The sequence below is a fragment of the Pantherophis guttatus genome, chromosome 5 (genome assembly GCF_059756535.1).
Source record: "Pantherophis guttatus breed Tessera chromosome 5, ASM5975653v1, whole genome shotgun sequence".
NCBI lineage: Eukaryota > Metazoa > Chordata > Lepidosauria > Squamata > Colubridae > Pantherophis > Pantherophis guttatus.
The window spans coordinates 33331207-33344477 of record NC_142067.1 but is presented as its reverse complement, the minus strand read 5'-3'; the positions used below and the strand labels follow the sequence as shown (position 1 = coordinate 33344477).

Below are 13271 nucleotides of genomic sequence, written 5' to 3'. Positions count from 1 at the left end.
ATAAAGCTCAGAATTTCATGCAGCCATAATAGAGATGCATGTGTTGTCCTGCATCAAAAGTTGCTGCTAAATAGAAATTTTTAATGTGACAAGTTATACATGGGAACATTATACAATACACACACGCACACATGCACAAACCCCAAGAGAGAAAGAGAGAGAGAGAGAGAGAGAGAGAGAGAGAGAGAGAGAGAGAGAGAGAGAGAGAGAGAGAGAGAGAGAGAGAGAGAGAGAGAGATCCCTGTATTCTAAAGTTCAGTAACCTTCTTGTTGCTAAGGCTACATTTTTAAAACAGAATTCCAGGGAATTTAGAGCTGTTGCAATGATGTTACTGTTACCATACCATGAACATTTCTGAAATTTGGGAGGAGGGAGTTTTGGTTGGGTTACATAAAATAGTCTTTGTTTTATATTTTGCAAAAATAAAAACTGAAACAGTTTGCCATATAATTTCAGTGGGATTTTTGAAAATGAATATTGATGGTTTAGGATTCTGAGAAGGTATGGAGGTACAAAAGGAAAAGAAGTAGTAGCTAATAGAGCCTTTTATTATTATTTTTCACTCTTATTTCCCAAAAGAGAAAATAGTGTGTCCCTTTATATTTATTTTTAAAATATTGTACTTACATTAATTCATATATCAACTGTCAATTATACAATGTAAAAGCAAAATAAAATAACTTCATAAATATTGACTTCCTTCTTTGCCTTACAGTATATCACTCCACCTCAGATAGATACTGACAGGTAACACATATCAACAATCTATTATTTCAATCAATAAATATACCAGTCCTCTATAATAAATTTTGGCATAAACCGATATGTGAAAAGTTCACAGTTCTTAATATCCATATTAATTCCAAATAGTGGGAAAGTTAGCCAAAAAGGATATTTGTGTTATTAATCTTAGAAATACTGTAGCTTAGTATGGCATTACATTTTATATATGATTATTATTTTTATGGACTGAATTTTTAGTAGTACTACACTGTACTACTACACCAGTGTAGCACTGGCCAATTAGACAGAGGCCAATTGGGTACTACACAGGGCCAATTTCCTGAGACTGAAAAGCAAAAAAATAATATAGAGGTATATAAATCATCCCTAATACTCTATTCAGTACTGTACTGAAGTGTGATGCAATCCCATATAATGCTTTGAACCAATTTCTTAAATTGAATTGGTTTAATTTAGATATTTGAATCTAAATTTTCAGATAAGGTTGGTTTGATTTAAATTTCTAGTTCTACATATGCGTAGAAACTTTTGACTCAAAGGCATTAATTTTAATTAATTGATTAACTCCACAATTTGATTTAAATTTTCAATTCAGTTCCAAAATCCAATTTGCTTTGCGCTATCAGTTGAATCCACTTCAAATAGAAATTCTGAACCACAGATTCACATAATCCTACAATTTAAAACATGTCAAAAGCAGCCTCATGCCATTTAGTGCTCTCCACTTGTATGGGACTGTCAAGTCATCATCACTGGAGATTTGGAGAATTAAAATCCAATGCAAGTAAAGGCATCAGATTAGGTAAGGGTTCTCTACCAAATTTTAAATTCTTGTTTTTAACTGTAAGTGATTGCAAAAAATATCACATTATCTTTTCTGGTTAGGTTTTACAAACAAAAATATAGAGTTTGTCTTTTATACCCAATGCTTGTATAAATATTTTGAGAAGATCCAGTATAGACCAGGGTGAAGGAGGCATTTTTTACAGGAATCTATGCAAATATTTGCATACTTTGTTAGATTTCAGTTTGACCCTGTCATTTCATTTTTAGTCAATCTATCTTATTAATAAATAATTCAATGTTCATCAAATTCAAAGTTTGCCCCCTTACTTTGAGTTTTTTATGGGTATAACTAATATTTTTTTAGTGTGTGTTAAAGGTCCCAGCTGTGTAATCAAACCCAAATGGTTTGGAATACCCTTTTCTTTATGATTAAATGTGTGTGTTTGGATCAACATTGAATGAGTGATAATTGCTACTGCTTGGAGAAGCAAATGATTGTGACAGAATCCTTTTGTTAACATCTCCTAGCATAAATATTATTTCAATTTCAGTCTTTCATTAGACCATGTAATACTATAAATGATTTGGGATTTGGAAGAACAAAGCCAGTTTTTTTTAACTAGGAATGAGACATTAACTATGAAGTTTGACAGGACAGGTGTTGTAAATTGAATTATTTCTACTGTATATAATAGACATCAACTATATCTCAGACATGAAATATAAAATATTACAATTATTATCACATTACATTCAACAGGGTTTAGAAAAGAGTTTTTTTGGAAAGAAAAATCCTAACAGCCAGAAGCACAGATTGGAACACACACAATGTGTTCTGGTAATGAAGCAGGTGATATATATTAATACACTGGTCACTTGTGAAAATATTTCCATTATGTTAACAAAATGGAAACTAAATGTAAACACTGTTCTAGAGTGATGATAGACATTTAAATTTTATGAATAAAAGTATATGAATCTACCAGTGAAGAAAAATGATAAATAATAGATCAAGTAATTGATTCTGGCACTTTAAAAGTTACTTTAAGTCAGACATATATAACTATATAATTTCAACATTTAACAGGTTTGGAAACATCCAGAGTTTAAAAATCAGTTGCTACTTTGTGTGAAAAGGCAGTCTTTGGAAAAGCTAATCCTAGGTCAACAGCTAACGTTTAACAATTTACTGAAGAACATGTTGAACATGTACTAGATTTTTTTCCAAACCAGAATGAAACTAAATTTACAGTGTTATTGTAATACTTACTGAATTGTTATTGTTCAGAAAAGTCTTGGTTTTGGTTTTGCAATAAGGTATTGAGAAGTTAACACTGGATTATCTCAACATATCTCAACATAGCACGGTGAATGGGAGGGGCAGATATGGCGGGAGCAGGGGACCATATAATGTGTCGGGGGCTCGCACTTGCTATCTGAGAGCAATTGCTTGCCCCGGTCCCCAAGGCTCCGCTCGGACACTAGGTGGCTTAGATACTCAGGATCTGGGCCTTCGGCTGATGCTGTACAACGCCAGGTCCATGGTAAATAAGGCCCCCCTCATTCACGATCTTATTCAAGAGGAAGGAGCGGACCTGGCGGGTATTACGGAGACCTGGTTGGGCCCGGAGGGCGGCGTCCCTCTGGTCGAAATGTGCCCACCAGGCTTCAGAGCATTCCATAAGCCGAGGGCCCAGGGGAGGGGAGGGGGGGTGGCGGTTATTATTAACGAGGATCTGGGTCTGAGGGAGACCACTGTGCCTCAGATAGCCGGATGTGAGTCCCTCCTTGTGAGGTGGGGTCATGGGGTTCAGATGGGCTTGTTGCTTACGTACCTGGCTCCCTGCCGCGTGGCAACAGCCCTACCTGAGCTACCCTACATGATAGCCACGGTGGCAGTAGATACACCCAGGCTTTTAGTCATGGGTGATTTCAACTTGCCATCCATTGGTGAAACGTCTGAGGTGGCTCGGGAGTTCATGGCTTCCATGACGGCCATGGACCTGACCCAGTTAGTTCATGGCCCTACTCACAGGGGAGGTCACACTCTGGACCTGATTTTTGTCTCTGGCCAGTGGTTGAGTGGTCTTGTTATTGGGGATATAGACATGGAACCCTTGTCATGGACAGACCACTCACTCCTTCACCTAGATCTTCGAATGGCTGCCCCCCGCCGTAGGGAGGTGGATCCAATTAGATGGATCCGCCCCAGGCGCCTGATGGATCCTGAGAGGTTCCAGATGGAGCTTGGGCCATTTCCTGAGGTTCTAGCACATGACCCGGCCGAGGACCTGGTAGCCGCCTGGGATCGAGCGGCTGGTGGGGCCTTGGACCGAGTCGTGCCTTTGCGGCCTCTGACCTGGTGCCGATCCCATGCAGCTCCTTGGTTCACCGAGGAGCTGAGGGAAATGAAGTGCCGGAAAAGATGCCTGGAGAGCGGTTGGAGGGCCAGTCTTGCTGAATCTGATCGAACACTGGTAAGGTCGCATATTAAGACCTACCTAGTGGTGATAAAGACGGCAAAGTTTAATTACTTTTCCGCCTCTATTGCATCATCAGGGAATCGTCCGGCCTCCCTGTTTAGGGTGACCCGCTCCCATCCGGGAGTGCGGGAGGATCCCTTGGAAGGCAGGGTGGAGGATTTTGGACAATACCTGTATGACAAAATCGCTCAGATCCGGGGGGATTTGGACTCTGACTGGGTAGATCAGGGCAGAGTGACGAGGAATAGTCTTGAGAATGTTATCTGGGAGGAGTTTGACGCTGTGACTCCCGATGATGTGGACAGGATTTTGGGGAGACTTAGTGCGGCCACATGTTTACTGGACCCGTGTCCCTCCTGGTTGGTACTGGCTTTCCGGGAGGTTACACGAGGCTGGCTCCAGGGTGTTATCAACGCTTCACTGAGTGAGGGCCACTTCCCCGCTGCCTTGAAAGAGGCGGTGGTGAGGCCTCTCCTCAAGAAGCCGTCCCTGGATCCGGCAATATGGCCAACTACCGTCCTGTCTCCAACCTTCGCTTCATGGCGAAGGTTGTGGAGAGTGTGGTCGCGCGACAGTTCCCACAATTCCTGGAGGAAACATCTTATCTAGATCCGTTCCAGTCAGGTTTCAGGTCGGGGCACAGCACAGAAACGGCATTGGTCGTGTTGGTTGATGATCTCTGGAGGGCTTGGGACAGGGGTTGCTCCTCTGTTCTGGTCCTGTTAGATCTCTCAGTGGCTTTTGATACCATCGACCATGGTATCATGCTGCACCAGCTGGAAGAGTTGGGGGTGGGAGGCACCGTGTTGCGGTGGTTCTCCTCCTTTCTCTCCGACCGGTTGCAGTTTGTGTTGGCAGGGGGGCAGAGGTCGACCTCGAGGCCTCTCATCTGTGGAGTGCCGCAGGGATTGGTCCTCTTGCCCCTTCTGTTCAACATTTATGTAAAGCCGCTGGGCGAGATCATCCGTGGCTTCGGGGTGAGATACCATCAGTACGCTGATGACACCCAGCTGTACATCTCCACCCCAGGCCACCCCAATGATGCCCTTGAAGTGATGTCCCAGTGCCTGGAGGCTGTGCGGATCTGGATGGGGAGGAACAGGCTCAAGCTCAACCCTTCCAAGACTGAGTGGCTGTGGCTCCCGGCATCCCGATATAGTCAGTTGACTCCATCACTGACTATTGGGGGCGAGTCTTTGGCCCCCACAGAAAGGGCTCACAATCTGGGAGTCCTCCTGGATATGCAGCTGTCCTTGGAGGAACATCTGACAGCTGTAACCAGGGGGACCTTTTGTCAGGTTCGCCTGATTCGCCAGTTGCGGCCCTTTCTTGATCGGGATTCCCTGTGCACAGTCACTCATGCCCTCGTCACTTCTCACCTTGACTACTGCAACGCTCTCTACATGGGGCTCCCCTTGAAGAGCACCCGGAGGCTACAATTGGTCCAGAATGCAGCAGCGCGGGTAGTGATGGGAGCAGCATGGCGCTCCCATGTAACACCGCTCCTGCGCGAGCTGCACTGGCTCCCAGTGGTCTTTCGGGTGCGCTTCAAGGTGCTGGTTATCACCTTTAAAGCGCTCCATGGCATCGGGCCTAGCTATCTTCGAGACCGCCTGCTGCTACCGACGACCTCCCATCGTCCCGTGAGCTCCCACAGAGAGGGCCTCCTCAGGGTGCCATCAGCCAATCAATGTAGGCTAGTGACCCCCAGGGGGAGGGCCTTCTCTGTGGGGGCACCTACCCTCTGGAATCAATTGCCCCCAGAGATAAGGAGAATCCAAGACCTTAGTGCCTTCCGCCATGCCCTTAAAACCCACTTTTTCCAGCAAGCCGGGCTGGTTTAAGAAGAAATTTTAAATGTTTTAATTGGTTTGTATTTTTAATTTTGGGCCAAATTTATATATATTTTAATTGTTTTTTAATATTTGTATTTTATGTTTTTTAATTTTGGCTGTACACCGCCCTGAGTCCTCAGGGAGAAGGGCGGTATATAAATTTAAGAAAAAAAATATATATTTATTTATCAGATTTATATACCCACACAGTTCTGACTTGTATCTGCATGTATGAGTATCCAAAATGTTTGGATACACATACAAGTATTTGTTCTTTTACAATACATCACTTTTATACATTCCAAATAATTTATCTGGTACAGATTTGTTTCTTCTTTTATTTGTTCTTCTGTCTCATATTTCAGATTTTTGCAATAATGTGCTGATCTGCACATAGATCAGCAGATAATATCATTTCAAATTTAGTCATACTTTGTTCAAAATCATAAAATCTTTTATCCATTTTAAACCTTTCTATCAATTGTACATAAGAAAAACACTGACAAGATTATCCTTACATTATCAAATGTTTTCCGGATTTCACTTCACAATTCCCTTGAGAAAATTCTAATACATCTTAATAGGTTAACCATCATTTCTCAGCCTTCTTGTGACGAAAGCCATAAAGCAGAAGTTTATATTTATTTCATAGTCTAAGAATAACCCATCTAACATGTTTTTTAAAGTCTACATTTATCTTAGCTTTATCATACCATAGATATCCATGCCACACAAATATCAAAACATAACCTTCTATATCCAAGATCTTTCTATTTCTTAGCAACTTCCACTTTTTCATCCAAACTAAACAGCAAGCAGCAAATCTTCATTTCCAAAACAATTTTTATTGTTGCATACATTTTTACCCCTGCTTTAATCCACAGAATTCTTTTCTCTGCTTTTGACTACATTGTTTCCTTTCCAATATTTCCCCCCGAATATGCAATATATAAAAGTTTTTCCCATTCTCATTTTCCCATTTATTTTTTTTACAGGCAATTTTCTCATCTGGATCTTTTGCTTTGTCATTCCATTAAGTGTATGTTTACATATTTCCCATTAGTGTAACTTCATGTACTTCTTTGGCAGTTAATAATGTAATTACTTTCACACGCAGTTTCCATATGCTCTTTCTGAAGTCTACTTTCCATTTATTATCTTGGGAGATTAAATCGTCTTTAATGCTTTTGAAGTAGAGGATTCATGCTTCTTTTTCCTGGAAACATTCTACTTTTATTTTTGTTTCTTTCTCATCTTCTCCCCCCACCCGCCATGTCTATTTTTACCAAGATCTACTTCTGACACTGTCAAGATCCTCTTTACCATATTCAGAACCTCTTTCATCTTAAACAATCAAATCATCTATGGTTTTAGATTATATTTGCCATAAGAATAGACATACGTGAACTACATATTTGATGTAGTTTGTCTTGTGTTAAACACTCACTAGTCTCCATTTTCATTCATTCTGGGATCTCTCCATGGCACAATCACTTTTCCTACATTCTTTTATTCCTTTTCCACCCCTTTCCCACCATGCTCTGACTTTTTATTTTTATATGCATCCATCCTTTCTGACGTATATTTAATATTTTTTATAAAAGCTATACCTTCATTTCCAGGTGTATTTGCCAATTCCATTCCACAAGATTAAACTGCCTTCATTCCATCCATTTCTTCATCCCCCCTTTGCTTTCAAATACAATTAATATATCAAATTTTCTTTTATTTCTTCTATTCTTAATCCATGCTCTTTATATGTAATTTTCGATAGCCCACTGTCATCCCTATTCTCAGCTCCTTATCTTGCACAGCATGCAGACAGCAAGAGAACGCAGCAGGACACATCAAGACGAGATTCAATGCTGGTTTAATGCTTTTGTCAGTTACGAGTTAACACTGAGCTACAAAACGTTTCAAAGTTGGCGCTACGAGCATCTGCCTCATAGCACCTTTTATCTCATTGCCCCACCCCTCCCTTATTGATCGAGCGGCCACCCGTCAGCTGTAGAGGCGTCTTCTGGAAGCGCCCCCTCGTTTCCCATTGGGTTGACTCTGTCTTAGGCATGAAGCTCTGTGGACTGACAGCGTTCCTCAGCGTGGACCTATTCCCGACGCCCCACCACCCAGATCCGTCCCGCCTGCACCCAGTGCCACCACTACCAGTGTTGTGTATTGTTGCGTCTCCCAGGGGGTCTTTGTGCTTCATATCCAGCACCGTTCCTCCTTCCTGTCCCATCAGTGTCGAGCACGCCAGCTTCGAGCACGCTGGCTCGACAGGCAGCTTCCTTTCACCAGGGGCTTCTCTGCAAGACATAAAGTAGACATGTTATTTTTTGCCGGTGGTTTTAGTGGATACCTCTTATGGAACCGCCGTACCAGCCGATTGGCTGTGACATCCTTCTCTAGTAACCAAGTGGCCTCCTCCAAGGGATAGCCCTTCCACCGTACTAAATACTGAAGCTTTCCCCTATGGACTCAGGAATCTAGTATGTTGGCTACCTCGTACTGGCCATCGTCTACAGGACTGGGGGGATGGTGTGGGTCTGATGGCAGCTGCGGGTTTTAGAAGGCTACTGTGGAATACCGGGTGGATTTTTCCCAATAGCGGTGGAAGTTTTAGGACAACTGTAACTGGATTAATTACCTTACTGATGGAAAAGGGGCCTATATATTTCAGTCCTAGCTTTCGGTTTGGTACTCGCAGCTTAATATATTTAGTGGAGAGATATACCATGTCTCCTACTTTAAATGGTTTCATTGTGACCCGTTTCCTATCGGCCTGGGTTTTGTATTTGGCTGCTGCTTTGTTCAGCGCCTCCTTAATCTGTGGCCACAGGGCTTGTATCTTTTCCGCCCATTCGCTCGGAGCTGTTTCAGAATTTAAGGCTTCCAGTTCCAGGATAGAACAAATTCCTGTCCCGTAACCACCCGGAACGGTGTGCATCCAGTACTGCGGTGTACTATTCGACTTCAGCGAATAGTAGTAAGGATGACCAGTCAGTCTGTTGATATGAGACATAACTTCTTAGGTGGCGTTCCACCATAGGGTGGAACACTGAACTAAGTCCCTGTGTCGATCCTATCGATTGCAGAAAATTTCGCCAGAATCTTGCTATAAATTGCACCCCCCTATCTGAAATAATTCTACGAAGTACTCCATGTAAGCGATAAATGTGTTGAATGAATAGTTTGGTTAACTTTTGGGCCAATGGCAGTCCACTACATGGTATTGACACCTATCGGTATTTATTTCTGCTATTTTGATAATTTCGTATAATGCTTTTTAGTACTACAAAGAACACATGGGCTAGTTTACCAGCATTAGTTGTATCTGTGTCACGTATTAAAGAAGGGAAGTACCAGTCCTTTTTGGTATATATTTTGGCTAATAAGACACATGTGCAGCCAATATTTGTGTGATCATTTTATTCTAAGGAAACTAGAAACTTTTATCTACAAAATACTTTGTATCCCACTAATTAAGATGATTATATAGTTTATGTCAGGCCTGAAAGCCATTACTGTCACTGTGCCTTCAGGCCTGCTACATTTCCTAATGTGGGGAACTGGGAGGGGGGATTATGGAGCCTGGATAATACTTAGTCATAATAACATTCCTTTCTCAGAAAGTCAATGCCATTTTTCCCTGCACCTGGGAGGCTGGAACTGGGAGGCCTGTCCAGTTGGAACTGAGCTATAATTGGACCATGTAATGGACTTGTGGGTGTTGGGCAAGGACTTGAACTTTCCTTTGGGGGAAACCCTGGAAGCAGATTCAGGTTTCCCCAGATGTGCCAATATGACACCTCTAATAAAATGTAACTTTGAGGAAACTCACGCTTCTTTTTCTTTCGTTTGGGGTGTTACTTGGAACCATCCTCAAGGTTGCTTCATTATGTTCTTTAGATATATGAATAGTTGTAATTTGCCTTGGAAAGTTGTTGCTTTTAGCCAGAATAAAATAAAAGAATATATTAAAAAACAGAAGTCTTCATTTTATATAATGCATAAATAACACTATAAATTAAACACAGCATGTCACAATCATCTATCAGCAAAAAACATGTTTAAGCCTGCATACATCACATATGGATGTTTCACCAAACATTAATAAAAAAACCTCTTCTTGGAACCATTTTAAAGATACAAATAGTCTGTTTTGTGAACATTATGAATCTTCCATAGTGTTATATGATATGAGAAGAAAATGCCCCTTATGTGACATTCAAACCCCTTTCACTATTATGAAGCGACTAAATTAATCAGTCATCACAAGCCCTTTCTAACAGATGTTCATCGGGAATGGAGGTAGTTTCCAGGAATTCTACCAGGCTAATGACCAGGAATGGTTAAAATACGTTGCACGTTAATAGGAACATTATTGCTGGAAAAAAATTGGTTAGTTTGATTTTCAAGGAAAAAGCTGACTTTTATATGTTTTATGTAACACAGAATATGACTTGTGTAGCCTAAATGTACTCAGGTAAGTCTGAAAGTATTTATATACATACATTATATAATCATTATAATTTTATTGGTGTTGGATGGAAATGTAGTTAGACATAAATCTTTATAATTTTTCCCTGAATCAAAATGTTTATATTCTGCAATTTTGATGGCTGGATCTAAGCTTTCTGACACATGGAGCTTCTGCTACATCTATTTTACTACAGTTGATCAAAAGAAAGAAGAATATTTATTTTTTAAAAAAATGCTCTTCCATATTTCAAATTAATTGAAATGATCACACCCCATTGTAATAATTGCAGTTAGTATGTGATAGGTTAGCTGATATAGATTTTAAACATCCAGAGTATCTATCTATAGAACAAAATATGTATCAGGTCATAAATAAAATGCTGGTTAATGTCCAATCATATGAACTAACATTTATTGAAAAATTGTATATGTTATAAATGAACTTTTAAGAGATTGGCAGTAATTAAAGCATGACTAAAGACTTGATCTGGGAAAAAAATATTCAGATAAATATAAGAAAAAAATCTGCACCTTTAATTTTTAGACATGTGAACTTGAAAAGTTAAAAGAAGAGAAGACATAAAGAAACAAACAGAAAACAGAAGAAAAAAAATTATTACAGTTTAATAGAGACATGTTGATTTTAGAACAAGCTTGTATAATACCAGGGGAAAAAATTGGGCAACAAGAATGTGCAACAGCTGAACTCAGTTGTCAAGCAGGAAAGTACAAGGAAAAATATTTCAAATAAGAAAATCAACAAATAGAAAAAACAACAAAGAAGGGGATATTAGAAATGCTTTTAGAGGTTCAGAGAAATCACAAAAAAGTTTATAGTTGGGATGATAAAGAATAATCTTGGAGGAGAACTCATAGAGGCAAATAAGGTTAAAAAAGATGGAAAGATTATCCTGTTACCATCTGTAAGTATATTTATAAATTAACAGCTACATTTGCAGACAGAAACTCACTGAGGAAGTGAGAGCCAATAGGCGGTAGACCATTGCCAAATAGAAGTGTACAAGACTCAGAAGTATCCATTCAATTTTTAAAAGAGAATTAAATTAAAACTGAAGTAATATCATTAGTCTCAGGATTCAGGGAGACAAGCAGTCTTGATAATTTTTATCTTCCACTTTGCAAACATGTAAAGATATGTAGGGCTTGCTAACATTGTCTAGCAATGATATTCTTTGTTGGTGAATCCTAAGCATACATTTACTTTAAGTTTTATTTTTATGGGAACAATATCTTTCTGTTGAAAAATCTGGGAAACTTTTTTTATCTATGAAAAAAAGACCTTTTAAAAGGCAGAATAATTTGCAGGACTGTCAAAAAGACTACACTTAAGCAGAAAGTCATTTCAGAGAAAACACTAATCCTCTATATCTCTTTTAAAATATCAAGCTTGTACATTTTAAGAGTTGTGTGGAATATTTTCCATTATAAATTTGCTGTTCTTAACTTTACCAACAACTCAAGAGCTGGAGTTTTTTTAGACTTATAAATATATATATTGCACAAAATTCCAGAGTATGTTAATGTTATTTTTATGTTCACTTTTCTATGTACACTAATTTTTCCTTATAAAAAACCAAGCGGAGGGAATTGATATCTTATATTGATTACAAGTTGGCAAGTTAATATTAGCAAGGCTTCAGTTTATAGGATGCTTTCTAGAGCTGGACTGCTAGAAGAATGTTTTGGTTTTTTTTTAGGATCAGAATTTTTATAAATCAGGGACAGCAACATCTGCCCCTGCAGATGTGCTGTACTTCAATCTGCATAAGGTTTATTCATTACTAGACAACCCATGACCCACTTTAATATCATTTCCTTACCTAAACAGAATCATCACTGGTGGGTTTTTTTTCAGCAGGAGCAGGAGCTATTTCCAACTTCCTGGCTTCTCCACTGAGTTTCCTTGTGGAAAGCTGCCAAATCCATTGTAAGTGTATCATCTCTTTCGGGGTTTACCTATTGTATGTTCAGAAATGCAATGAAAAAGATCAAGTATGCATTTTGCTAAGCTTTGATTATTCTTGTAGGTAAAGTACAAAGAGTAAAGGTACCATGGGACAAATCCACATGAAACAGCTGAAACAACATAGACTGGGAAAAGGATGAAAGACAGACCTGAACTGCTGGGTTTTCAAAAAGCCATAAAAAACCCTGAATTTTTCAACATGTCTTGGGGTTATTGCTGCTGCTCCTTCCTGTAATCTGGAGATTCATGAATACAGACTTGTATTCATTTCTAGTATTATGTCCTGTATCATTCATCCTGTATACCTAGAATATGTAAACCACTCAGAGCAATCTTATGAAGCCTCTAAGTAAGCAAACAAACAACATGAAATGAAATATATGTCAATTTATAATGTGACTTTACATATGCCTGTTGCAAAGATATGTTTTTTTTCTAATCAAGCCTTCAAGATTTGATAAATGTATAAAAATAAAACATCATCAGCATTGCACTTCCCAGCAAGTTATGCCATATTTATTTTACTTTCCTTATCTTTTTATTAAAGTTGCTTTATGAGATGGTGCAGTCTGTTTTTGTTTTTGTTGTCTTGTTTTTTGCACTGATGTGTAACAGGAATTTCTAACAATTACCCGCCTGACGCAGAAGAAATAGAATTCAGTATAAGAATCTCTTGCTGCTTTACATCCTTTAGATCAATAACAAAGATATTTGGTTCACTTGGCCAGGTTATCTAGCCTACCCTCCCGAGATTGATTCTCATCCTACTATTCTCAACTGTTCAAAGAGCAGGTCCCCAAGTTTACTTGACTAAAAGATTGTGCCTTGTGTAGAAGAACTTTGCCTTATCAATGAATGTACAGTATATTGTCAGAGGACCATACTCAGGAAAGACATGGAACTATGCTGTCCCATGCTTTTGTTCAGTAGGGAAAATTTGGAGAGACCGAAAT

The 13271-nt window shown here is 39.4% G+C and overlaps 2 long non-coding RNA genes across 2 annotated transcripts; one reads left to right on the top strand and one right to left on the bottom strand.

Moving 5' to 3' along the window:
• Positions 1-6674: 6674 nt before the first annotated feature.
• On the bottom strand, positions 6675-12386 carry LOC148113318 (uncharacterized). The gene is made up of 3 exons (XR_015728296.1): positions 12173-12386; positions 9691-9796; positions 6675-8155 (listed from the first exon to the last, which is right to left on the bottom strand). It is a non-coding gene; the product is annotated as an uncharacterized LOC148113318 (long non-coding RNA).
• Positions 12184-12810, top strand: LOC117662860 (uncharacterized). The gene is made up of 2 exons (XR_004590536.2): positions 12184-12279; positions 12380-12810. It is a non-coding gene; the product is annotated as an uncharacterized LOC117662860 (long non-coding RNA).
• Positions 12811-13271: the final 461 nt, after the last annotated feature.